The 24,720-nt window shown below is 34.2% G+C and overlaps 2 long non-coding RNA genes across 2 annotated transcripts; both read right to left on the reverse strand.

Moving 5' to 3' along the window:
* Window positions 1-11,390: 11,390 nt before the first annotated feature.
* Window positions 11,391-14,460, reverse strand: LOC112766501 (uncharacterized). Its single transcript, XR_003184400.3, has 5 exons — window positions 14,221-14,460; window positions 14,084-14,150; window positions 12,697-12,810; window positions 12,248-12,482; window positions 11,391-11,708 (listed from the first exon to the last, which is right to left on the reverse strand). It is a non-coding gene; the product is annotated as an uncharacterized lncRNA (long non-coding RNA).
* A 9,066-nt stretch (window positions 14,461-23,526) lies between these two features.
* LOC140180845 (uncharacterized) lies at window positions 23,527-24,192 on the reverse strand. Its single transcript, XR_011874864.1, has 2 exons — window positions 23,964-24,192; window positions 23,527-23,842 (listed from the first exon to the last, which is right to left on the reverse strand). It is a non-coding gene; the product is annotated as an uncharacterized lncRNA (long non-coding RNA).
* Between the last annotated feature and the right edge of the window lie 528 nt (window positions 24,193-24,720).

Genomic DNA, 24,720 nt, shown 5'->3' on the forward strand with positions numbered 1-24,720 from the left:
ACGTGGTCGGTTCCTTCGTAAGTGATTTGGAGTTTATCCCAAATCTCTTTAGCGGTTTCACATGTAGAGATCTTCATATAATCATGCTCGTTAAGTGCACAATGAATGAAGTTGATGGCTTTATCATTCATTGCCACTTTCTTCCAATCATCGTCACTATATTCATCTTCTCCTTTCGGTACTTGCTTTGAGACGGAGACTTCTCCTTCTTTAGCGCTTGTTGTCTTTGTTGGAATGTGATTTCCATTCTCAATCACTTTCCAAATTCTCACGTCTTGAGAACGGATCCAAATTCTCATCTTATTTTTCCAATAAGAGTAATTTGTTCCGCTAAAAAGAGGAGGTCTAGCGGTTGAGTTACCTTCACTAGTGTTGTTGTTGTTAAAGCTTGTGCTTGCCATGATCTTTTCCCTTAAACGGTTAAGTCTTTCAAAGGGTTAAGCTCTGATACCACTTGTAGAACCTATGCACAATTACTCAAGAGGGGGGGTGAATTGAGTATTGCAACAACAATGAATCTTTTTGCGAAAGTTAAAGACAATATACAAAAGTGTTATTGTACTAGTATTTTTCCAAGAGCTTAACTCAATTGCTAAGCATTTATAAGGAGCTTTTACTTTCCAATAGACACCAACTCAAATAAATTGATCAAGCTTTTCACCAATCGGACTTAAGCTATTCCTTAAGTACTTACGAAGCTACTTTTCGATCACAATTTATTTGCTCAAAGGTAAAAGACAATAATATTGAAGAGATGAGTTTGGAGAGATGCAAACGCTATTTAGAGTGGTTCGGCACAATCCTTGTCCTACGTCCACTTTCTTTCTCAATCGCTATTGAGAAGTTCCACTATTGCCAAGCTTCAAGGTGCTCGCGCAAAACCTTTTACAATCCGAGTCCTTAGTTTCTAACACCTCACGGTATATGATCACCACTCGTATACTAACCCACTCCACTTAGAGATACCTTCTCTAAGATTTGCCTTGAGTACTTAGTATACTTCTTTGGTATCCTCACCGACTATAGTGTTTATAACTCTTGACTCAACCTTGGAGATCACACTCCAATTTACAAAGTGTACAAGAAAACAATTCTCAAAGAATTGTTGAGACGAAATGAGTACTCTCTAGAAGAGTGTATGATTACAAGTTTAGCACTATTGAACCAATTGATATTGCTCTCTCAAATTGTGTATTATAACACCTTAAAAAATGTGTAGAATGAAAGAATATGAACAAGATAGTTTGCAAATACTCAAGTATTGAAATAAGGCTTCAATCCATCTATTTATAGACTCCCCAAACCTTAGAAACATTGGGGAGTTAATGGGATGGAGCCTTTTTGTCAAAACTAGCCGTTTTTTATGTTTTTGAATCATTTGCATCGATGCATAACACTTTGCATCGATGCAAATGTGTCTTTGAAGCTGAAATTTGAATTTTCAGCTAGGTTGCATCGATGCAAACATCTTTGCATCGATGCAACAAGTCGTCGCATGCTTTGCATCGATGCAAGATGAGTGTGCATCGATGCAAACCTTAAAGAATGGCTTAAAATCACTTCAAAATACTTAGGATTGATCTCAAACTTGTTGGAGTCAATTCCTATGCTTTTGTACCTTTGAAAACAAGTTTTTAAACCATTTGGCTAGCATCGAATTGCAAGATGTGCATCAAAACATTTTGTGAGTGTGTGTTGAGAGATTTAGCAATTGGTTCTTAACAAGAAGTTACCTAAGTCCTAAGACACTATACTTGTCTTCAAATGTTGTGGACTTGAGTTTCTTGTTGTTGTTGTGTTGCTTTCAACTCTTCATTCCTCAATGTTGAATGTTGGTTGATCTTTCAACATGCTTGTTCATTCAAGTTGTTTGTTGGTTTGTCTTTCATGTCGTTTGTTGGTTTGTCATTCATCAAAACCTACGAATACAAACTTCGCATACAAGCAACATGATTTACAGAAACCAAACGAAAGACCTTAAGTGTGCCACACATCTCCTGAGTGATAAGTTCAGAAACATGACTGAGGAGAAGAAGGCAATTGTCAGGGATCTCGGATTTGGTGGGTTGATTCACGTCCCACCTCTAAGGGTGGATCACCAACTCTTAAGGGAACTGGCAAACAACTTCAAACTTGGGGAGAACAGGCTGAAGACAGGATATGGTTCTTTCCAAATAACACCAAAGACAATAGGTGATGCGCTTGGCATCAATGCAACAGGTAACTAGCTCAAAATTATAGGTGTATATTAAGTTAATGATTGGGTGTATTTAAGGTTGATGCTTGGGTGTTTTTGAACCGATTTTGATACTTTGTTGTTTTCTTTTTTGTAGGAAATCTGTTTCCTGAGAAAGTTGAATATAAGCAACTTTCTGATGATGACAAAATAATTTATAGAAGATTCCAGGGTAAGACCCTCAAAAGTCTTACCGATGAAATGATGGAAATAGGCGTTGGCAGCGAAGAGGAACGCCTGATGTTCAAGAGGATATTCATCCTCTACATACAGATGGCGTTCCTTTTGCCAACGACGATAAACAAAATATCGCCCGTGCACCTCGCCCCAATTTTTAAGATGGACGGCATATCGGAGAGAAACTGGGGGGGGGCATGTTTTGACCTTCTTGATCAAGGGCATCACAGACTACCAGGAGAAGAAGAAGAAGGCAATTGATGGCTGCCTCTTTGCCCTCATGATAATATACTTTCATTTTTCTGAAAACAAAGGCAAGAAGAGGGCTGAAAGACCACCAAAGCCTTGGATTGCCAACTGGACTAAGGAGCAGTTGGTGGAAAGAATGACTGCAGAAAGAGAAGAAATTTTGGTAAGTAAACATAATATGTTGCTTGTATTTTATTTACCTGAATGCTGCTAGCTAAAATATCTCATGTTTCAGGGGATTGTGAAGATGGCGGAGACAAGAGCAAGAGAAAAAATTAAAAAAAAAGAAAAAAAAAAGAAAAAAAACAAGAAATCAAAAAAACAAAAAAAAGGAAGGCGAGTCCAACATCGTCTTCGGAGACAGAAACAGCTACTGACAGTGACACTTTTACCTCTGAGTCTGAGACTCAACAAGACTCGGAGGATTCAGCAAGAAAACACCCCATCAAAAAGGGGAAAAAGTAAGTACCATACTTGGGTGTAATTTCTTTTTCGAGTTGGGTGTATTTTGTTGATCACGTTGGGTGTATTTTTAGTATGTTCTAAATAATCACTGTTTGCCTTCCAGAATGGACTCCAGAAAAAGAAAGCAGAGGCAAGAGGAGTCAGATTCTGATTCAGAATCTGAATCTGAACAAAGTGATGAGTAATGTCCTGAAATTATTACTCCTTTCTTTTGGCTTCATTATAAAGATTTCGTGTATTAACTGAAGTGTCTATTATTAACCTATAGGAGCAAAGAATCATCACCTGCAGAGAAGGAGAAGGAGAAGAAAAAAACAAAAACAACACCAAAAAAGTAAGCACTTCTTTGCATAATATTCTGTGATAAAATTAATTTTTTATTTCTGATTGGTACTCTTTTTTTCCACCCAGAACACAACCAAAAAAGAAAAAAGTTGTCGTGGAGGATTCACCTCCTAAAGAAGACCAATACTTTGAGGGGTACAGTACCTCGTAAGCTATATTACCGTCTATCGTCGTAATTATTTTTGTTAACATCTTCTTTTATGAATGTAGTGAGACATATGAAATATCAAGTGACGAACTGGATGAATGGCTAGGGCAAAACATTGATAAATCTGCTGCAGAGGGGTATGTCTTGCTGGGCTGTCTATTTCATATTTTGTTGTGTTTTGTATGCTAATAATTGTTTCTTGTTTCGCAGGGAGAACCAACCTGACCTGCGATCGACAGAAGGTCGCTATGTGTCGTCTGAAACGTAAGAAGCTTTATTATTTAATAAAATCTTGTTATCATGATTTAGGTGTGTCTTGTGGAACCATTTAGGTGTATTGTGTGGATCAAGTTGGGTGTATGTTGTTTAATAAGTTGGAATATTAACTTTGTTGTGTTGGGTGTATATTGTCACAAAATAAAATTTTAAATAATATTCTTACAAAAAATTATGTTAGTATCTTGTGCATTCATTTGGGTGTATTTTATACCTGTATCTTATTTTGTATGAATAACATGAAATCTGTTTTAGAATACCGGCTGTGAACTTGGGAAGTGATGGTCCTTCCTCTCAAGGACACACAGAACAGAGTAGTGTAAACCAGCAGTCACAGAGCATGTAATTTCTCTTTCAAATAACTGTTACTTTTGTTCTTCTATTACCCTTCTACTTCTAATTCTGTATATATATTTTTTTAGAAAAAAAAAGCCCTTTATTATTTTATTCAAGAAAAAAAAAGGTAGGAAAAAAAAAGTAAAAACTGCAATTATGTAAGTTCTCAAAAAAACAAAGCCTGTCTTCTTTTTGAATTGTTCGGGTGTATTTCTTGAATTTCTTTGGGTGTATTTTAGGTTGAGTCCGTCTGATTCGAATATGATGATTGTGAGGGAACAGACACCGTCGGAAGCGCTTGCAATGTGAGTTTTCCAATAATATTTCAACCTTATAACCTTATTATTTTCAAAGGCGTTGTTAACCTTTCATTTTTCTTCTTGTTTAGAGTCCCGATTCAGGTTTTTGTGCCGGCATCCCAAACAACCACTGAGGCAGATTTTGAACCAACCCCTATGCTACAGATTGAAGGGACTACAGAAACGTAAGAAATAGTATTGAGTGTATATTTGTTTAGAGTTTGGGTGTATATTAGCTAACAGTTTGGGTGTATATTGTTCTTGATTAGTTTCTTTTACGCCGTGATTAATTTTTTGTAACTGTCCAGCACTCCTGAAACCCCCAAACAACTTCAAGAGACCACACCCACGGTTCCCCCAGCTCCAACTAAAATGTAAGTTCATCAGACTAAAATCAATCTTTGCTTATCATCCGTATATTCTTATTCTTATTCTTATTCTTATACATGATGACGCAGTCATCCAGACGCAGAAGACGCTGCTGCCTTGTTGATGATGGCACGGACAGCATCCTATGTTCCTAAAACAGATCCAGGGGTGCCATCATTCAGCCTTGGATTGACTGATTCAAGCCAGGAGGGGGCGTCAACGCAGGAGACAGAAAGGGAAAAATCTCCAGAAGCTACGAATTTGATAGAACAATTGGACAGTTTGGTCCAAAGAATAGCAAGCAGCGCGGCGAAAGGAAAAAACACAAGTCCACAAATTCAGAGGGAGACTGGGGGAGAAAGTTCTGCAAAGTTTGAAACTCCTGGGGGAATGAATCAAATTCCAGATGATATGAAACAAAAGTGCTACATCTGGGGGACGAGACTGAAGGAAGATGCAGATGGCAATACTAACGAGTATGAGGAAATGTGCACTCTGATTGGCCAAGGAGAATACATTTTGATGAGAATGCACCTTGCCTCCCTACAGGCAAAAAGTGATATAGAATCTCAGGTAATATTAGAATAACATTAATCTTTTTACACCAAAGTCAATTACAATGCTTATTAATGTAAAATTGATTTTGGCATATATTTCTAGATTGTATCTGCCATCTGCCTCATCCTCAACAACAAAAATGAAAAGAGGTTTAAAGAACAAATATACTGTCTCCCCCCCCCCCCGATATTGTGGTAAGTGTTACTTCTCCGAACTTTGGGTGTATTTTCTGTATTGATTTGGGTGTATTTTTTACGTTCCATTGGGTGTAAGTTTAGTATTTCATTTCTTGTTTCGCAATTCTTGCAGTGCATGGCACTTTCGGATCACCCAAACGGGGAATTCGTATCACCGAAAACGAAAAAGGAATTTAGGGTGGAAGCCTACCCGAGTTTCATTCCCTTCATAGATAGAAAAAAATTGACTTCGCACCCATATGTAAGTTTTCGTTTGCTAAATTTGTTAGTATGCTTATTTACTTATTTGCAAAATAAAATAACACACTGTTCACATGTGGCAATCCTTCAGATTTTTGCCCCTGTCTGCTACTCGGGGCATTGGTGGTTATGGCTGATAAATGCAAGAAAGCGGAAATGTCAAATACTTGACCCGCTACACAAAAAAGCTCCCACCGATGAGAGAAAGGCCATTAATAAATTCACTATAAGTTGCCTCTGTCTTCTTTACTTTAATAGATAGGTCTATTTCTTTACTTCTGATGGGTGTATATTGTCCATTCCGTTGGGTGTATCTTGTCCATTCATTCGGGTGTATTACTGATTTGTTTTCGTATTTAAGGGATACGTATTTTCAAGATTGATAACATATGCCGGCGGGGAACCTCTTCAGAAAGGGGAGAGGGAGAAGGAAATTAAATCACCATATGTTAAAATATCTGGCCAAAAAACAAGGTATAAATTTGTGACTCTGAACATTAAACTTTGTGTAAATGAGATTTGTAATTTATTTTCTTCGTTTTCAGCTATGACTGCGCTATGTACGTTATGAAGTGGATGGAGTTAATTGAGCCGGAAAACATCAAAAAGGGGAAGTATCAATGGAATAATTGGCCACAGGTAACTGTTTTTAGAACCATATAACTCTGTATTACTTTACTGAATTAATATTGCTGTTTAATCAGCATATACTTTTTAATTGTAGGAGGAGGTGGACCACTATAGAGTGGAGTACGCATCCCGGATACTATTCAGTGAGATGAATACACAGAGAGATCGGGCAATAAGAGAGAGTAGTGCTATAAGGCTGTCGAAGCCATCCTCTATATTATTAAGTCCGTTTTGTCAGATTAATTCTGCTGATATAGAAACTGGGTAATCCAACTGCTTGGTAGTTTGTAAATTGAACAAATGATGTAAATATTTGCCATTTATCAACAACTTCTATTCCATGTATATTTTTTCCCATAGTTAAACTATCTGTGCTGGTAAACTGTCTGTGATGTATTCAAAAGCTGTATTACAGGTGGTAAAATATGAAGGAAAAAATCAAGGCATATATAAACTGTTACACCCAACGCAAGTCTAAAAATACACCCAAGATTGCATAAAATATACACCCAAACTGTCTGTGCTGTATTCAAAATGTATGAATTACATGTACTAAAATATGAAGAAAAACATCAAATCAAATATAAACCCATAACCTGAGAATTTTTACAGCTTTTGATCTATATGTATCTATATATGTGTCTATATGTAAATTGTGAATTAACGAAAATACACCCAAAATAACAGTGCTTTTACACCCATATTCTGTAAAACTATACACCCAACGAGTTATCCCCTGCTGCTGGTACCCTGAACTGATAACTCATAACGTGTCCTTGATATTGGCTGCAATTTGAATGCACCGCTGATGCAGCATCAAAAAGGTTTATCTGAAATATAACACACACACATTACCTAAACTATTAACGAGAAAAATAAACTCAATTGCCACAAATTTAAAGAACAGTACTTTTACCTCGCTTAAAACTTTCGTCTTCTTCTTCTTCGTGGCATTTGCGATCTGTTTCTCCAGCTTTGAACCTAGCCTGTTTTTTGGACGTCCTCTTGTTCGAATCCTTGGCGGGCTTTAAAGCTCGTTAACGGATTCCAAGTTGGCGTCTTCGTGCGATAAAGAAGATGTCCCCTTCCTTTTGGCTTTTAATGATTCCATCTCGGCCATGACGTTATTGTACGCACGGTGCAGAATTGCAGTCAGCTCCTCCGATTCGGAGGCAAATTCGCAGATATTTTGCGAACGAAAAACCAATTGGTCAAACCTCTTGCTTCTTGGCTCCATTAGTGGCTCGTCGTGGCTGCTCTTGATGTGTGTGTGTCGCCTCTTTACCTTCTTGCTCCATCGTTCCAGTATGTATCTCGGTGACACTTGGCTTACTTGTTCGAAGCTTAACATGCTTAGTGCATGACGGCACAGTATCCCTCTCGACTCGAATAATAAGCATTGGCATTTTACCTCGGCTGCCACTGAGTCGTAAGTAACCACAAACTTGTTGAATATTGAGCTGGAAACTTGTTCTCCGACGTCGTATACTGAATAGCCTAGAGCGGAATTCTTTAATCTGGTGATGCAATTCGCCTTTCCTTTGAATTGCGCTTGGACTTCCCTAAACTTTGCGTGAGTGTACGCATCTTGAAACTAAGCTTCAATGCAGGATTTGGTTGCACACGGTATGAGCGTATGAAAATCTGCAGCATCTGATTCTCTCTCTGCTTGCTCCCTGCTTCCGAGGCAATTATCATATTGTTTGACGAACTGAATAAGCGAGCTGTTCCGGGTGATATACTTGTTAAAAAATGAATGCATGCTCTCGCTCCTTTGTGTGCTTCTCATCCCTGCCCAGAAGTGCTGATCCAGATAGATAGGAACCCATATGTGACGGTCTTCGTACAGATCTGCATAATACACTCAAACACAGGCTGTAAATACACCCGAGGGGACATACAATTTACACCTCTGCTGCATATTTTAAAAAGACATTACCTGAAAGCCACTTGTTGTCCGCAAGACCAAAATTCAGCAGAAAATCATTCCAATTCCTATCGAATGAGTCTTTGCTGTGAGAGTTCCAAACAACTTGGCTCATTTCTTGTTCGATATCGGCATGTCCCTTGTACCCGTTTAATTTGCTTGGAATCTTCTTCATGATGTGTCAAATACACCAGCGGTGAACTGTTGTTGGCATACAGGCCTCTAAAGCCCTTTTCATGGATGCACATTGATCGGTGACAAACCCTTTCGGAGCGTTTCCTCCCATGCAACGAAGCCAGCTTTGAAATAACCATTTGAATGATTCAATTTCTTCGTTCTTCATCAAAGAGCATCCGAGAAGTGTTGATTGACCGTGGTGATTCACCCCGACAAAAGAACCACAGACCAAATTATACCTGAAACAAATTACCATGGTCCAGAATGCAAAATCATTAGTTACACCTTAACAAATGCTTCGCATACACCCAATGAAATAGCCAATATACACTTCTGATGCGGATTCGTAAAAATAAATTAATTTAGCATCTTAAACAGGGGCAATTTGTTACCTGTTTGTGTTGTAGTTGGTGTCGAATGAAATGACGTCTCCGAAATACTCAAAGGCGGCTCTGCTTCTTGCATCGGCCCAAAAAGCCAGCTTAATCGATTGATCCTCTTCGAGTTGGAGCTCAAAAAGAAATTCGGATTCTTCTCTTTCATTCTTAACAAATATTTCCCGAATTCCTTTGCATCTTCTTGTTCGGAAACATTCCGCACTTCCCTGGTAATGTAATTCCTCACGTCCTTTTCGATAAAATTTAGCTCGCGGTGACCCCCAGCAGCCGCAACAAATGATTGGTAGGTTTTGCTAGGTCTGATACCGGCCTCCTCGTTATTCTCTATCGTACGACGAATGGACATGCTTAGTTCCCTGTGTTGTTTGAGCATCTCTGCTTTACTTGGACAGCAGGGGTGTGAATGATCCAGCACAACCTTTGAAATGATCCAAGCACCGACATCCTTCAATGTGTGTATATAAATTCTTGCAGGACAGTTTAAACCGGCTGTCGGATTCGTCTTCTCGGTCGGAGATATTTTAGATTTCCATTTTCCCTCTCTGCTACATGTAATCAGTTGGTTCTTAATCTCGTTTCCCTTCCTATTTGTGCACCGAACTCTTGTAGAGAAACCTGCAGCCTTGGCGTAGTTCCTGTAAAATTTTCCAGCATCTTCAAGGGTGGTAAATGTCATTCCGACCTTTGGAACAAGCTCGTCATCAACAACTGAGAGAGACTGCAAAATACACCGTGTCAGAACTGTGAATACACCCATAGATATGATTCAAATACACCCAATCATGTCTAATACGATACAACTCAACTACAGAATGACTTTTAAAGCCATAAACTGTAAATACACAGCCTGCAGATATACACCATCTCAAAAACTAAAAACATAGCTAATCATGTCTGATACACCTGAACAACAATAAGTCAATTAAAATAACAAAAAACCAGTAAAGTGTAGATACACCCACACTTCTAGCTAAAATACACCCAAACAAGAATTGATCTACACCCGAGCGTCTGCTACAAATTTCAGGTAATTAATCACAACTAATACATTGAATCGACAGATTCAGGTAAACGTGTTACTTTCACAGTCAATGTTCAGCAATTTTTCAACTACACAATGCTATACAAATTACTGAAAGAAAATTCATACTAATCCTATGTAAATCAAACCTCAGGGACTTCGTTAGATTCTGACTCATAATCCACTTCGCCTGCATTCAGCTGACAATCTGAGGTTGAATGATCCATTATCTTCAAAACGAGATCAAACTTTGATTTCAGAAAACAACAAATCAAAAATAAAAACGAAGCTCGAGTTGCAGAGAGAGAAAAAGGTAACCTAAACGAAGAAGATGCTAGTGAGAAAAGGAGAGGAAAAGAACGATGGAGAAGAAGGAGGGAAAACGCGCGAGAAGAAGAACAACGAAATCTCAAAATAACGAAAACAAAAAGGGAAAGAAATATTTTAAATCTGGTAGTTAGATATACGCGCGATGTTATATAGCGCGTGTAATCAACGTACCTGAAGCAGCGCATATTTTGATTTTATTGTTTAATGAACTTGTAAAGCATACAAGCCATTAGGGCTTGTATGCAGAGCTTTTCCGCACATTTAATATAAGCTTCACTTTGTAAATTAAAGTGGTTTAGATTACATTAAATTATAGACAAAATCCAGAAAGATTTCATCTTCAAAATTTCATATTAGAATCTTTTAATTTTTGTATAATGTAAATTTGGAAAATTTTAACTAAATAAAGAAACTACTCTAAAAGGATGTCGAGCTTCTTTCCTGGCTTGATGAAGTGAAGTTACTCGTAATAACTCGTCGAACCCAAAAGAGATGAAAGCCAATGGAATAAGCATATGAGTTGAGCCTTAATGAACCGTTCTGTTCTTAACAGCTATGATTTTGAAGAATGATAATGTGGGATTTGTTATCTTTAGTAATTATTTTTTAGTTCCCTCATCTGATTATCAAACAAGCTCTTCTGCTACTACCTGTCTTCTAATAAAAAATTGATTTAAATTTGTTTTTTAAAAATATATTTCTCAATGTAAAACAAAAATTTTAAATCTAGATTTTATTAGAAAAATCACATTATCAACTAATTTTTTTTTAGTTTAAATAACTAAAAAAGTGAGAAAAATAAATAAATCTTAAAATAATTTAATTTTTATGTATATATTTTTTATTCAATTAGGATTTATTATTACAAGAAAATTACTCATTCAACAACTCTTGAAAAGTATAGCTAAAAATAAAAAAAATTATGCCTTTGACAAAGGCTATACTTTTTTTTTTTTTGTTTTGTAAACGCTTTGGTGAAAAATGCCTAGTCAGATATATATAAAATTCTGTATTTTTAATTAAATTAATCAAATATTATAAAAAAATAAATGTATAATACAGAATGAGATTACAAACAAGCTCTTCTACCTAACTCTTCCCCTCTCTCCTCCTATTTGGACTAAAACTTTACAAAGACAATTTAACAGAGGTTTTGCGAGGAAATAGCCATTTGATTAGTTGAGGGACCAAGTCCATGGCCAAGACAAATCCTCTAATCCGGTAACAAGGTCAGGAGTCGCGCGAATTGGTTTTGGTGCAATGATTGCAGTGCCTTGACTTCCAGGCACAGATGTATTAGTCACTGGTGGTGTACTAAGATGAGGAACACCTATAAGTGGTAAAAAGAAAACAATATCAGGTTTAGCATGAGTCAGACCATCAAGGAAGTTAACCTTCTTCTTATCTTGATAATTAATATAATCTACTTTTGTTAAGCTATGCTTAGCCAATTGGCTCATTATCCTCAAAATATTTATCCTATTGGAGCAGTCATCAGCATAAATAACAAGAAATAATATCAAACAATAAAAAGTAACTTGATTAATTAAGAAGTCATAGAGTGCAAAAAGACAAAATCAAAGTGCATCCAAATCCAACTTTTTTTTATCAAGGATCATTTCAAGATATGATTTAGTGATCCAAGGTCCATTGATACCAAGCCTTATTGCTTCTGTTCAGTCTGGAGAAAATTATGTTTTTCACTCAATTGGATAAGTAACTTAGCATATTATTAATAAATAAAATGCATAATTAGAGTAGGCAGCAAGGATATACACAGAAATCCCTAGCCAAACAAGGTTTTTAATGTGAAAGAGAAGGTAAGAAAAGATACAGCAAATGAAATTGAGAATAGTGCAAGATCATAACTGATAGTTGAAATACCAACGAGCTAGTTAGTATCACAATTGACACTAGGCCCAAGTTGTAACTCTAATTGTTTCCACAGAAGTGGCACACATCCAAATGAATGCAGCTGACAGGATAATTTTACAACTGATGGGTGAAAACTTCAACAAAATACTTAGGAGAAAACAAGAAGACTTTATGATCACTGATAGATCGAACCAAACTTGCCCTTCAAAATCTCCTGAAAAAGTAACACCTACAAAATAAAATCTTAGGGACCATTTATCAAACAGTAGAATAGAACCCATTCGAATTTCAGGGGAAATTACAAGAGAAAGCTGCTAGGAAATTGAATAAGTAAACAGCTCTGGTATGCATTGCTTTATCACGTTTCTGATAAAACTTGTGTTCAAGATCAATCATTGAGTTAAAATTGTACTGTCATAATAGAAAGACATATACTTAAGTACCTGGTGGTCAGTATAATCCCCTAAAGGACAAATTCGGTGGGGAGATGCCACAATTCGAACTTCCTTTTTCATAACGCCTGCCATGTTAGAAACTCTCTGTCTCACTTCAGCTACCTGCAGGTTGCACAAGAATGAATCACGACATTTGAAAGAGTATTGAATCAGACTGGATGTTTAATCGAAAAGGCAATTTTCACTTTTCATTCTACATTCTTATTATATATATGTTTTTACGAATTATTCCACCACCACTGAAATATACAATTCCTTATTGATTCTTAAAATGCTCAGTAAACTCAACAGTAAACGATCTTGGCAAGTTGTCAAAGAGTGTACCAGCATAACCTTACAAAATTATAGGCATGCTAAACATTTACACTATCATAATATTAGCCATTTTAACACAATTCAGCATAGTTTAACACAATTCATGGCACCATAATTATCTGGTTATCAATCAATCTTATGTATTTACCACAGCTGCAACAGAACAGAACCACAGCAGAATGATAGAAGTGCCTAGCTCCTACTGTAATAATTGAAATTCAAGAGAAGTTGAATGAGTAAAAACGTCTACAAGAACATAGTAACCAATTGTCAAAGACTCAAAACAGTTTTAAATCCATTCCACAAAATGAAAATTAGTATCATATCACCAAGAAATAAGAAGAATCTAAAATGAGATTGAAAAATAAAAAAATTAACCCAGACCAAGGAGAGAAGAGAATTAAAGAGGACGAGGATGAGAAATCCTTGTAAGAGCTTCCAACTATGAACAATATAAATAACTTCCAATGCAAAACACAGTTTAGGCATCTAAAGTGTGGAAACAATACTACAAATCACAAATGATTCAAAAGACACAATTATGACACCATTACTATGTACATTCTCTTTGTTTCAATTAGCAAAGAAGAGAGGCAACTTGCAAATAGTGGAACCAAAAGAAATAGCACTATGAGTATCAATAACCTGACTTGAAAAATACTAGACTTCCCTCCAATACCCATGGCCTCCAGATCAATTGCCATACAAACAGTACTACTCCAAGGATGCTAAAAATGAAACCAAGTAAAATATATAACACTAATAAGTAATGAAGAAGAACACATGGTTCATGGAATTAATAAACAAACATAGATTACAGCAGAAGCAAGTTTGACCATCAAAACCAGTGCATTCAGTTATTTATACCACACAAATCTCAAATCCAGCATTTAATTATATATAAAATGCAGTTAAATATACCATCTCTAACAATCAGAACCTAGAACCCTAACAACCAGAAACAATACACATTCAAAAGATAAACTCCCAAAATTAAAAACCCTATAATTGCAGAACCTCCCCAATTCACAGAACCAAATTTAGGAAAAACGAAACATACCATCTCTGTCTCGTTTGGCCATTGTTGTTCATCATCATCATCATAGCCACACACACCTTCTTCGACACTGAAACGAGAGAAGAAGTGAGGTAATGAGCGAGAAAAAGAAGATAGAGATTGAATTAGAGAATGATTACCTAGTGAGTGCACGATGGTGAGCGACGATGATGAGCGCACGAGGCTTGCGACGATTGGGAGCAGCGACAGTGAGCGCCCAAGGCGACGATGGTGAGCGCACGAGACGACGATGGCGAGTGGCGGTGACGGTGAGAGATGAAGGAAGGTGAAGAACAGTGGTGGAGCTTATGGGTGGCCATGGCCCCCAAATTTTTTATAAAAAATTTAGTAATATTTTTTCAAAAGATAAAAAATAGTTCAATTGACTTAAATACTTTATTATGATTTAAAGTATCTAATAAGTTCAATAAACAACACTCTCTCTATCTTTAGGTTCAAATATAAAAAATTAGATATCTTTTATTTATGTAATTTAATATTATTTTATATTTTACTATTTATTTAATTTAATTTTTTATATGATAAAAAATAATAGAATATTCAATAAGTATTAATATTATTGTATTTGTATAAATTGATTAAAAAATTCAATAAATATTATAAATTTTAATATTTGTGCTTCTAACTTCTTCTTTATATATTTTACAGGATATATATTTAAATTTTTATATAAAATAATAATGAAAAATCAAAGAATTGATACATTTTTTAAGGGGAAGGCTAATATTTAAGAAGGAGAACATATAACTTTTACAATATCAACACTGTTCTTCTACTTTAATGAATCACGGAGAAAGTGAGATATAACCTTCAAAAGTTCAAAAAGTTATATCGGATGACTTTAACTTTAACTTTTTGGAACGAGATCTTGAAAAAGGGCTTTAAATTTGGCAGTATCATCCAAACCAGAGAGATGAGATTAGACGAGCTTATCTTAAATGAGGTCCATATAAAAAAATATTTTGATAATTATTTTCTATTTGGCCCCCAAAATTTTGTTTCAAATTCCGCTACTGGTGAAGAAGAAAACCTCTGTGAATTCGAATGGCAGGTAAATTCAGTAACTTGAAAACTTGGCCTTAAAAAATTTTCATTAAGCGCGCACTAAGCATAGGAAACACTTTTGAGAAACGTTTAAGAAAAATATATTCATAAATATTAAAATAAAGTTCTACTTTTATAAGTAATCTTTTTAATATTTATTATTTAAAAAGATATTTTTTAAGTGATGTTATAATTATATTTTTTATTCTATTATAAAAAAATAATATAAAAAAACATAACCTATTCTATAAATAGATTATGCTTTTCAAATATAATCTGAATTATTAAATGGATAATTTTCTTGTAATGTTATAAAAGTTATAAAGTATTTTTAAAAAAAAGAATAGATGTGAGAATTTAGGGAAGAAATTAAAAAGTAGAAATAACAATAACAAAAGATTCATTGAACAAAATAATTAAAAAATTAAAATATAAAAGAACAATAAAAAAAAAACCATTAAGCAAACTGGTTAGCTCGTAAAAATATATCTTATCTAATAGTTTCAAGTTAACAGAGTTTATATAAGTTGATACCCATTTAATCTCAGATAATATGCATTGCTTCAATTCTATTATACGTGCGTCAAAAAAAGAAGACTTGTGTGTAATTATTTTTATACGAAATTAATAATTAAAAATTATTAAATAATTTAATATGTTTAAATAAATTATAATATAAACAATTTTTTCATCACCAATTTACATAAAAATAACTTTATTTGAGTTTTTACTAACAAAAAAATAATCTTTAGTGACGAAAATTAATATTAAATTATTTTATCTTTCTTCGTTTCCTATTCTAAAAATCAATAGATACTATGTCATGGATAAATATATTTATATAATTTCAAAATAATCTCATAAAAATTGAAAAGTGAGAGTTTTCTAAACAATGAAAAATCTACAAAATATTATGTAAAATAACTTATGAATAAATGTATTTAACATATTAGTATTATTTGTTATTATAACAAGAAGGTATAATATATAGAAAAGTAAAAAAAATATATATTTATGAAAATCATCCTTCAAAAAAGGTAAAAAAAAAACTTTGAACATGTCTAAGGATATTCCATACATTCTTGACACATTTGTGATAAAATAGTAGTTCCTTAGTGTAAATTATGCATATTATTTGTAACTTATATAATATTTATCTTTTTCAAAGTAAGCAGATTATAACAAATATTTGTAAAATAATAACAAAAAGAACAAAAATAATAATAAACATATTAATTATATAAATAATATTTTCTTAAATGTACACAATAATATATACAACACATATATAATTGTTGAGCAATAAAAAATGATTATAGAACTAGTTGGAATATAATATTTGTTGTTATTTTTAGTAATTTATTGTTAAAAATAATAATTCAAATAGGTTATGAATTTAAAGTAATTGTTCAATTTGCTACCAGCAAATACTTTTGTAATAATACGAATTACTATTATATTAAAATTTGGAAGTATGATTTTTTTTCATATAAACAAATATATATAATTTAAAATTACTAAAAAAATCATAGTCATTTGATGTCTTCAAAATAATGAATATATAAATTTTTTAGCTAACTTTAAATAAGAATATATAGTTGATTAAGGAAAAAACAATGAAACCATGCTAACAAGATAGGTAACCATAGAAATATAAGTGATTGAGTGTAAGATTTGAATCTAGAATCTTAAAGTCGAGCAAACTTTTAACTACTTTTAAGAAAGAAAATTAGGACATGTTGTGTCAATACTGAGTGAAAGATTAGAAGTTCTTTGACTTCATCATAAGCCTATAATTTTCTTTGAAGTTTTCTCATTTTAGCAATCTTTGTGGGGATTCATTACAGTTTTTCATATACCATTTGAGGTGCACCAAATCCAACAATCCTAATCATATGTGTAGATTTTAGATCAAATCAAACCTATATCGAATATCAACCTTATATTGTTCCTGCCTATTTTTGAAGACGGATATAGTTGAATGGGAAAATCATTATGAACAGACTGAGTTGTGTTCTGCATTTTGCAAGTTTACAACCTAGCAAAAATACAATGTACAACTCAAAATATTTACGATGATTTAACCCATCCAATTGTTTGATCTTCCTTAAACAAAAATTATACAATCACACCACAGTGTCAAGCATACAATATGCTTTTTGCACCAAAATTCATATCACAACAATGAACTTGTATTAAGCTTGTGTGTTAAGCTTTAACATATATCTTGATCACTAATTGAATAAATACACAATTACGTATTAACATATATACAAACAATTACGTATTAACAAACTAGCGCTTAAAACCTTCTCTCTTTCTGAGACGCCATGTAAAACATGCAATGAACATGACCATACACATCAGATAACACTTCCTACATCTTAGGTGTCGGCTTACAATATTTAAGATAGATCCATGCCTTGAATGCCTCATCATTCGCACAATGCCACTACATCTTAGCTGATTTTGGAGTGTGTTTGGTTATAGTGATTGTTGGAGAGATTGCTAATTCATAGCATACATCTATGTCCCAGTTGTTCTTATTACTCCTCTTGGTGCTTTGCGTATTATAGTTAGGTAAGAGTTCCGATTTTTTAATTTGAGTAGACTCCTAATTTGGTAAACTAAAATAATGAGGAATCAATAAAGTAGAGTTATTGAGGATTTGAATGTTCTAATTCTTTTACTCAAGTATGTCTGCATGAGTATTTACATCAAATACTATTGTTACATTTAAACTTATCTTTGTACCTATTTTCTTTCATAAAATTGAGTTTTTATATATCATACCACATACTTGTATCCATATTCTAGCACCCTTTTTTGGACGATGGGAACAAATTTGCCATTTTAAAATTTTGAGAAATGACTTTATCCTGTATGTTTCTGCCATTTTGTTACAATCTGTTGATAGATATATGATTATGTAATTATAATACTTTTTTGTGGTTTGTGGAAATGGGGTAGTGCTATGTTGGCACATTTCATGCTTAAGGAGAAGCTGCAGAGAATGGCATGTTGGGGTGTCTTATGTGCATTGTAGGATCGACTGTGATTGTACTTCATGCGCCTCAAGAGAAGTCTCTTACTTCTATTTAAGAAATTTGGCTATTGGCTGTTCAACCAGGTATGCTGCCCGTATATCTGTTGTGTGGTTTCTTTCACTGTGTTATATTCACTACGACATGAAGACTCTGGTTTTGTTGTCTATATTGGCCGTTCCATGTTCAGATTGAAGATTTTAGCTAAAGTCACTTTCCAATTGAAGAAATGATTTGGAAGCTAAGAGCTAATCTAGAAGTTCAATGTGTAACCCTCTAACCCAAATAACAGAAATGTCATGCTTGACCTAGACTAACAATTGATGATATAGAAGGCTGTATTCGAATTTTTTATTTTTCATAACTTTTGTTTGCATCATTTTCTTGGAGTTATATGGTGACAAACACTTTCATGTTTGCAGGCATTAGATACATTTAACACTGCAGTTGTGTCTCCAAGCTATTATGCCTTGTTCACATCTTTTACAATATTAGCTAGTGCAATCATGTTTAAGGTTAGTATTCACTAAAACAAAACAAAAAGTGTGCCCTAAAAGAATGAGTTATCTCACACATCAAGTGCTTAACTATCTGTTGTAATCTTCTATCCTCTTTTTCTTATTAGGACTATTCTGGTTAAAGTATAAGCAGCATTGCATCAGAGCTATGTGGTTTCATCACAGTGTTATCTGGCACAATAGTATTGCATATTATAAGAGAGCCAGATCCTCCATTCTCTACAGGTAATGCCTCATTCCTCACTGATGAGCATGTTGGTTATATAAGCTCCTCATAGTTGTATTTACCTTCATAATTGCACTTATTGACTTATTTTCCTCACTGATTCACTTTCTAAAATATGCAAATTGTTTACACATGCAAAATGGACTTGGAGCTTGAAACTGTTGCTTGCTTAAATGGTATACATCATTACACCAATGGCCATTGAATCTGTAGAAATAAAAGGGCATTAGAAAAGGGAAGTTAGAAGCCTAAAAATGTCTTGGGGTCGGGCATATAGTCAATATTCAAGATAGACTAGGATTTTTTAGTGTAATTGTGAGATAAACTTTTTTTCCTATTTTCTTGTAATGTTTCAGTTAAGAAACTTCTGCTGTTTCTGGAAATGATCATTGTCTAATTACCCTTCTTGTACAGATTTGTATAGTCCATTGTCCCCTAAAGTAACATGGTATATCCAAGGCAATGGTGAGTCTTGGAAACAGAAGGAAGAAGATGGGTCACCACCTTTTAACTTAATTACGGTTGTACCGCAAGATCATTTCATGTGATACTGAATTATTAAGTGGTAGAACTGCAAATTATAATCACCTAATGCTGCCATTGAGTTAGACACATCCCCAATACTCCAATGATATTTTTCTTCGGTTTATTCTACATTAAGCTCCATAAATGTGGCAATGTTCTAGAGTTTAATTGACTCTATGACTCCATCAATTTGGTTTTGCAAGAAGTTTCAAGAGGCTCCTATCACATTGTTTTGGTAGATAAGTCGTGCTTCCTTTTCTCGGAGGATGTTTGGTATTTCTCCTAGTTTGTATTTTTTGTTGTATTGTTATTATTTTGCATTATTTTACCCTCTTGTGCTCTTTTTCCAAGTTGTACCTCCCAGTTCTTAGCTGATTTTTGTGTTCATATTCTAGTGTTCCTTTGATTCTGGGAGCTAATCCATGTAAATTAATTAGTGTAATTTTAATTATTTAACTAGTTATCATTGGAAACTTATATATATATATATATATATATATATATATATATATATATATATATATATATATATTTGATTCATCTATGGTTCAACACCATTAATTGTTTGATCTGAGTTGAGCTATATCTTGGAGATAGTCAATGAACTTGCTTGGCCATCTATACAAGAACATTGATTCAATAATGGAAAATGGTTGTACACCAAAAAAATTATGAAAAATGCTTTGAAATGTCATCTTAATTAGTATTGATAGCATTTTGAATCTTAGTTTGAATTCTAAAATTGTGGTTTGGAAGAAAGTTACTTTGGTTATAATAGTGATCATTGTATATCACAAGCATAGTGTGTTATTCGGCCAGGATATTTCTAATTCTGAACTTGAAGAAAAAATAGTTGTCAAAGTTACACTTATTCTGCTTTGAATTAATATTTTTACATTATCAATTTAAATAGAACTTAAAAAAAATGTCAAATCATAGTGAATAACCATCTCTTGTAACTTGTAGCTATTATGAATGTTATGGTTCTGACTTTATTAGTTAGTATTTAACAGTATATATTAATATGTTCAAAGAAGTAAAATTAAATTAGACAATACATGTATTTATATTATAATGTATGATGACTAATTTAGTGACTAATTTTTAGTATGTATATAATATTTTTTTATAAAAATTATATAAAAATATTCTATATTCTATAATAAATTATTTTCAAAGAATTCTTACTTAAATTAATATATTTTAAACTAATAATTATTTTAAAAAAATACCTTGTTCCCACCCAAAGTCCCTTCGGCAAAGCCATCGAGACCTTAGATAAGGCCTTGCCGACCACTACTTCGGCATTGCCATCAGAGCAAGAGAGCTAAGGGATCAAATATTCCAATACTTACACCATTGTTCTATACATACCTATATTCCTACACCATTGATTAAACTAAGCCATATGCTACCCTCTAATAATGTCAAATTGGCACACATTCATATTTTAGAAAAAAAAAACTCGGGTAATAATTAAACCAAACTAAATATACTAAAACAAATATTCAGTCTATTATTTGTGTATTTTTTTTGCTTGAGAAGTCTCCTACTCTTTCGTAAATTCCCTTTGGTCCAATAAAATACACATATTATGTTATCGTTCCTACATAAAACATTAATTAAAATATGATAACTACCATGATTAAATAATTCAAAGAGTTTAGAGTAACAAATTAAATAATTTATAGATTAACGAAGAAATTACGTACGATAGTCAACTATATCATGCATACTCTTTCCCCTTACATTTTCTCCTCTACCTATTTTTTCCTGGCGTTCAAAGAATTTTTTAGCGTGACTAACAACTTGTGTATAAGTTCTTATTTTAACATATTCATTTGAAGTCCTTAACCATTGTTTTCCTAATTCTTCATACACTTGGAGAAACAACCTGCCAAAAAATATTTTAATATAATGAGTGATTAGCAGATTTTATAGGAAAGTTCTTTCTATTTGACCTTTAAACAACAATCATATATAATACACTAATTAATATGTAGTTGTGCTCTTTTAAAGTCCAAAGAACTATTTTTTTCCGTTCATTGTTGTCACTAGAAGCCACAGGTAAAGGTTCGTGTTGGATTATGTTGCTGTTGGTATGTCAGTTTTGTTCTCTTGTTGCCTCTGACATGACTGATGACGATAACGTAATATGCATTGGCACTGCCATGTCTGCAATGGGCGCCATTTCCTCCATCCTACCATGATAATAATACCAAGATACATTTACATAATAGAGAAACATAGTATCTATATATCTGTATGGGAAAAAATAAATAAAGAAATAAAAAGAGAATAAAATTATTTAGAGTAGCCACCTGTGATGTTGACGATGAGTCCAATGAGGCGGTGGTGGTGGTGGTGTTGCATTAACGATGGGGATGGAGAGAAGGCTGTTTTCCAAAGGGGTAGCAGGCACAGGTATCATGATGATCATGTTCTCAGGATAACCGTTTTTTATGGCATTGACGTTGGTCATTAGCTTCAAGAAGAAATCTTGCAGCTGGGCCGGAGTCTTTCCGGGGAGGCGAGTGGCCACGGTCTCCTAACGATTGTGTATAGCATCCTGGAAACAATTGCGATAACAGACTCAAAGGCTTTGTTCTCCTCCCAAGTCCAGACCTGAGGTTGCGGTTGAGATTGAAGTGGTTGATGACCACCCAATTCGGCAATCAGCTCTAACGGTGGTTGATAACCCCAAATGTTAGAAAAAAACTTATCTGTCAAGTTGCTTATATCCGTCTGTGACTTGGTTTGATGTTGAGACTGAAGCCAAGGTTGAGGCAGAGGCTGGGACGAAGGCTGAGGCGGAGATTCTAGCTGAGGTGGTTGGTTAACATCGACATCAATAGCACATTGCTCTTCAATGTTCGTTGTATGCAGCTGGAGCTAAGGCTGAGTATGCTTGGTAGCTTCCGTCTCCTCCCGGTTCTCCATAGCTTCCGATAAACACTCATCATCAAGAACCATCTGGATCTGTTTGTTGCCATCCTAAGAATACGGTGGTTGATTATCATCCAAGGCCGGCAGATTTTCCATCTCCTTCGTATCCATCATTAAAAGAGCATCCAATTCCTATTTAATCATTCGTGCGTTATCCTCCATATCCATGTCAAATCATAGTGAATAACCATCTCTTGTAACTTGTAACTATTATGAATGTTATGGTTCTGACTTTATTAGTTGGTATTTAACAGTATGTATTAATATGTTTTAAGAAGCAAAATTAAATTAGACAATACATGTATTTATATATAATATATGATGACTAATTTAGTGACTAATTTTTAGTATGTATATAATATTTTTGATAAAAATTATATAAAAAATTCTATATTCTATGATAAATTATTTTTAAAGAATTTTTAATTAAATTAATATATTTTAAACTAATAATTATATTAAAAAAATACATTGTTCCCACCGAAAGTCCCTTCGGCAAAGCCATCGAGACCTTGGATATAAGGCCTAGCCCACCACTACTTCGGCATTGCCATCAAAGCAAGAGAGCTAGGAGATTAAATATTCCAATACTTACACCATTGTTCTATACATACCTATATTCCTACACCATCGATCAAACTAAGCCATATGCTACCCTCAAATAATGTCAAATTGGCACACATTCATATTTTAGAAAAAAAACTAAGGTAATAATTAAACCAATCTAAATATACTAAAACAAATATTCAATCTATTATTTGTGTGTTTTTTTTACTTGAGTAGTTTCCTCCTCTTTCGTAAATTCTCTTTGGTCCAATAAAACACACATATTATGTTATAGTTCCTACATAAAACATTAATTAAAATATGATAACTACCATAATTAAATAATTCAAAGAGTTTAGGGTAACAAATTAAATAATTTTTACATTAACGAAGAAATTACGTACGATAGTCAACTATGTCATGCATACTCTTTTCCCTTACCTTTTCTCCTCTAGCTATTTTTCCTGGCGTTCAAAGAATTTTTTAGCGTGACTAACAACTTGTGTATAAGTTCTTGTTTTAACATATTCATTTGAAATTCTTAACCATTGTTTTCCTAATTCTTCAAACCCTTGGAGAAACAACCTGCTAAAAAATATTTTGATATAATGAGTGATTAGCAGATTTTATAGGAAAGTTTTTTCTATCCGACCTTTAAACAAAAAACATATATAATACATTAATTAATATGTACTTGTGCTCTTGTAAAGTCCAATGAAATATTTTTTTCCGTTCATTGTTGTCATTAGAAGCCATAGGTAAAGGTTCGTGTTGGATTATGTTGATGTTGGTATGTCGATTTTGTTCTCTCTTTGCCCCTGACATGGCTGATGACGATAATGTAATATGTATTGGCACTACCATGTCTGCCACAGGCGCCATTGCCTCCAACCTACCATGATAATATTACCAAGATGTATTTACATAACAGAGAAACAGAGTATCTATAAATCTGTATGGGAAAAAAATAAATAAAGAAATAAAAAGAGAATGAAAATATTTAGAGTTGCCACCTGTGATGTTGATGATGAGTCCAATGAGGCGGTGGTGGTGGTGTTGCATTGACGATGGGATGGAGAGAGGGCTGTGTTCCAAAGGGGTAGCAGGCACAAGTATCATGATGATCATGTTCTTAGGATAACCGTTTTTTATGGCATTGACATTGGTCATTAGCTTCAAGAAGAAATCTTACAGCTGGCCCGGAGTCTTTCCAGGCAGGCGAGTAGCTACAGTCTCCCAACGATTGTGTATAGCATCCTGAAAATAATTGGCCATAACCGACTCAAAGGCTTTGTTCTCCGCCCAAGTCTAGACCTGAGTTTGCGGTTGAGATTGAAGTGGTTGATGACCACCCACTTTGGCAATAAGCTCTAACGGTGGTTGATAACCCCAAGTGTCAGAAAAAAACTAATCTGTCATGTTGCTTAAATACGTCTTTGACTTGGGTTGATGCTGAGACTGAAGCCAAGGTTGAGGCAGAGGCTGGGACGAATGCTGAAGCAGAGATTCTAACTGAGGTGGTTGATTAACATCGACGTCAATAGCACAATGCTCTTCCATGTTTGTTGTATGCGGCTGTAGCTGAGGCTGAGGCTGAGTATGTTTGGTAGCTTCCGTCTCCTCCCGGTTATCCGTAGCTTCCAGCAAACACTCATCATCAAGAACCATATGGATCTGTTTGTTGCCATCCCAAGAATGCGGTGGTTGATTATCATCTAAGAACGGCAGATCTTCCATCTCCTTCGTATCCATCATTAAAAGAGCATCCAG

This window comes from Arachis hypogaea, chromosome 17, assembly GCF_003086295.3.
Source record: "Arachis hypogaea cultivar Tifrunner chromosome 17, arahy.Tifrunner.gnm2.J5K5, whole genome shotgun sequence".
Lineage (NCBI taxonomy): Eukaryota > Viridiplantae > Streptophyta > Magnoliopsida > Fabales > Fabaceae > Arachis > Arachis hypogaea.